Here is a 4,304-nt window from a genome sequence, read left to right as displayed (position 1 = left end):
CCCAGCATGCCATGGGGCTCCTGGTGAATGAAACTGGCTTCACAGCTGCCACCAGCAATTTTTTTTAAACGCAAACTTGATCCCATTAGCTGTTGCTTAAAATGCTTCCCACTGTTCATATGGCAAAGCCAGAACCCCTCCCAGAAGGTCCAGACCTTTTAGAAGTACCACCTTTCCTGGTACGGTGCAGTAGGATAAAGCCCTGGACACAAACTTGGTTTCAATCGCAAGATCAGCAGTTCAAACCCACCAATAGCTCCTCAGAAAGGTTGCTATGAGCTAGAAACCAGATGACCGCAACTTAACACCAACACCCCCACATTCAGGCGGCCTCAGGGAAGAATCTGCAGACAAAGACAGGCAGGCCTAGGTCTGGCAGGCACACCACAGCTATCTGCTCCCTGAGGTCAGGGGCCATGTCTATCTAGCTCATTGCTCAGTCCACAGGGCCCAGCACTGCCTGGTGCATGGGCTGTTTATAGGAACTCTGTTGAATGAACAAGTAAACAGATGACAAGCAGGGTTTGACTTGTCACTACTTGAGAAAGCCTAGCGATTGTCAACCTCAATCAATGTTCAGGTGACACTGAAGCAATGGCATATGTAAGGTCTGGCACTGGTGGTGCTGCAGGTTAATGCTCTGGACTGCAAGGTCGGCAGATCAAGCTCACCAGCCACTCCTTGGAAGCCCTATACAGGCTCGCCATGGGTAGGAACAAACTGTTGTTGTTGTTATGTGCCGTGGAGTCAGTTCCGACTCATAGGGACCCTGTACTGGGTTTCCGAGGCTGTAAATCTTTACGGAAGCAGAAAGCCTCATCTTTCTCCCACCAGGCAGCTGGTAGTTTCGAACTGCTTACCTTTCGGTTCACAGCCCGGTTCACAGCCCGATTCGTAATCACTATGCTAACTAGACGGCACCTAATAACAGCAGCCCTGGGCACCCCTTCCAGGAAGGTATCACAGAGCACTTTCTAGTAAGCATCTCAGTTTTCACCACCAGCAGTGAGAGAACACTCAGCAAATTAAAATGAATACTTTTCTATTTGATAACCATTTCCAGGCTTCAGGACTTTCTCCTCCCCTGCTTCCCTCTCTCACCAGCTCTACTTTCCATATTGTTACCACATCTCCCTTCCTCCAATCCCCAGTTGCCTGGCCTCAGCATTCCAATGAGCCCTGCTCACTGAGGGCATTGAGGCTTCTGTGTCCCATAACAAGCCTCCCATCAACAAGTCAAAGGTCCTCGTATCTATCCCCTGAAAAGTTTCTTGACATTGTTGTTGTTAAGTGCCTTAGAGTCTGACTCATAGAGATCCTGTGGTGACCTTGAACTGCCAACCTTGGGTTCAAACCGCCCTTGCAGTCCAGTGCTTTAACCTGCAGCACCATACCAGGGACTATTTTCTTCTAATGAACTTTCCTCCAAACTGGATGGTAAAGCCCCGGAAGCCAGAGAAGGGCGATGACAAAAGGAGCCACCTGGGGGAATGGGAAAAGAGTACTTTCTCTTCTATGAAAACGAAGACTTTTGATTGTTGAGTTAATTGCCTGAGGTGCACAATAATGCTAACTATGTCAGAGGAATGTCCGAACTGTGGAAAGTGTTTGTCACAGGCTCTATTTTCCATGGATAGGCCTCTGCGCTGAAGTTAAAAAACAACGAGGTGTGCAAACATGAAAATCCAGCTTCATCCCACCCCCACCATCTTTAGCTCTGAGGGTTGTGGTGATAAGTAGGGCTCTCCCACAGGAACTCCCCAGAAGCCCACTCACACCCTACCTACTGTCAGCCTGGCTCAGGGAAACTAGCCGCCTGCTGCCACAGGAATAAAGCTGCTCTCCAAGACAGCCTTAGGCCCCACGTTACAGGCCTATGCAGGCTTTCATTCCACCCGTACCTCTCCTCAGGTAGAGGCTCTCCACTCCACGCCCATTTGACAGAAGCGGACATCGAGGACCAAAAACGTGAACTCAAAGGCCGAGGTACCAGTCAGAAAGCGGCTGTGGAGCCTTTACGGTAATAGCTTTGCAACATAGTCCAAGTTCAATCCAGCCTGAATGACCTGGATTTATACGTGGGTCTCCCCCTCACATAATCCACTAGTCTGGGACGCTCAGCTTCACTGTCTGCCCAGTTCCCTCCCTGCACTTTCTGGACGTTCACAAGGGCCCACCCAGCCCCGGTCCGTGTGATCGGAAGCGACCAAAAATCCCTGTCCAGTCCTGTCCTCAGCCAGAGGCCGGGAAGGAGGCTAAGGCGTGCAGCCCCGCTCTGTGGACACTTGACGGACCTACCAGGCAGCGGCGGTCGATTCTGCCGGACGCCCTGGGCTGACAGGCTAGGGCTAGAGCAGGCAGCTGGGGCCGGCGGGAGCCGGGCAAAGGTTAGCGGGCGCCGGGCACTGGCAGCGTGATCCCGATGACCGTAGACAGTCCAGGAAACTACAACGCCAGCGGAGCCACAACTCCAGCTGGCCCTGCGTACTGCTGATGCAGCCTGCGTGACACCAACAACCAATAAGACGTCTTTAGAAGCAGGCGCGTCCTAGTGACATCACAGAATATCGGCCAATAGAAGGGCTCCTCGAACTGTGCTACAACATACCTGGGTGTGCGGAGTGTCCAAGCATAAACATTCTTCACGCCTCTGACCACTTCTCCTAGCGCCAGTGTGTTGGTATCACCGGTGCGGTGAGAGCAAAGATGGCTCGGTGTGCCCGGGAGATGGTGATCAGAGACGTTCACGAGGTAGAACTGACAGCCCTCAGTGATGGCCAAACTTGGAAATAACGGAAAAGGAAGTGCAAGGCCAACTCTTAGATCTCTGGCCTGATAGATGGAAATGTAATTAACAGAGATGTTCTGGAGAGTCAGCAGGTCTAGGAAGATGATAATAATACAGTGTTTGGATCGGTTGCATTTAATGCACCTGGTTGCATTTAATGCACCTGGAGCTTGGAGTTCTAGTCTGGCTTGAAGGTAGAGGTCAACATTGAGATGAAAATGAGGTGGGTGTGAAGTGTTGCAGAAATCCTGGCACAATCCCCCCCTCGGGAGACCCACCATATAAGGTGACCAGAGAGGCTGAAGGAACAGGTAGGCAGAGAACACATAACTTAGAGACCACTGCTTAGAAGAGGAACTGCTTCTGAACCAGATAAAGTAAAAGGGACCATTTACTCTCCTTCATGAGACAAGCAAAAAACCCAGATAGAATATATAACACAATGGTGTTTCAAGGATATTTGACAATGAAGGACAGTGATCCCAGAGAAAGAAAATAACTGAGGGCCCTCGGCCACCTCTCAGCACTGAGTTACTGTCAGTTTTCTCTTCACAAGCTCCAGGTTGGCATTGTGCGGTCCCTAGTGGAAATGGCTTGTGCCCTGCGCTGTCCCCTGCTGACCAGGACAGGTTCATTTGTATCTACCCTGCTTATTTAAATAACAAGAAGACCATTGTGAAGGGGAGATGCATCCCATAAATAAGGCTGTTGAAAAACCCACAGCTGCAAAGATTCAAGATGTATGCTTAGCATTTAGACTGAAAGCATTTCTTGAGAAAAAGAAAATGTACTCTGAAGAATGGAATCGTGATGTTCAGTACAGCGACAGAGTCTAGGTCCAACTCAAACAGGAAGATGGTAGCCTCTGTCTTGTACAGTTTCCATCATGTGAGTCAGTAATGTATGCAGTGGAAATGATACCTAAACTAAAAACAAGGACACAAAAAGCAGGTGGTGGTGGGCAAAGTCTTCAACAAGGAGAGGAAACAAAAGGAAAAGGGAAGAAGTAACCTGCTATGAGAGTCAGGACACATGAATGAAGGCCTCCGTTTTCTATCTGAGAGAAAGAAAAGACACTTTTTGTTCACATTTTTAACTATGAACCTTGTGACTCCCAGCGTCACCATCCAAATTGACAATGAAATAAAAGAAATTAACATCAACATTTGCAGTTAGCTTATGCAGTATAAAAGAAAATAATTACCTCTCAGTGCTTTTTGTGGATCAAAGAAGCATGTTTTTAAATGGACAATGGATGGCACCATACATTACTTGAAATCCTATATCTGTTTATGATTGGTGGAAACCTATGTTTGAAATCAATTTAATAGCATTTGAATTATATAATTTGTTCATCTTTTAAGTTAATGTGATAAAATTGAAATGGACTAAAAAAAAAAAGAAAAGAAAAGATAAACTCTGTGTCCGCTTAATGCTTTGAAATAGCTTCCATGAACAGGATGAAGAGGGAGGACTGAGGCAGAGCTAGAATACTCTGTGAGACGTAGAGTAGGAA

At 47.9% G+C, this 4,304-nt stretch overlaps 1 pseudogene; it reads left to right on the top strand.

Annotated features, from left to right (window-relative positions):
* The first annotated feature begins 705 nt into the window (after positions 1–705).
* On the top strand, positions 706–3,798 carry LOC102826840 (annotated as a pseudogene).
* The last annotated feature ends 506 nt before the right edge of the window (positions 3,799–4,304 follow it).

The sequence above is a fragment of the Chrysochloris asiatica genome, unplaced genomic scaffold, assembly GCF_000296735.1.
Source record: "Chrysochloris asiatica unplaced genomic scaffold, ChrAsi1.0 scaffold00245, whole genome shotgun sequence".
NCBI classification, from domain to species: domain Eukaryota; kingdom Metazoa; phylum Chordata; class Mammalia; order Afrosoricida; family Chrysochloridae; genus Chrysochloris; species Chrysochloris asiatica.
The sequence above is the reverse complement of the archived record's forward strand: the minus strand, read 5'-3'. Positions and strand labels throughout refer to the sequence as shown.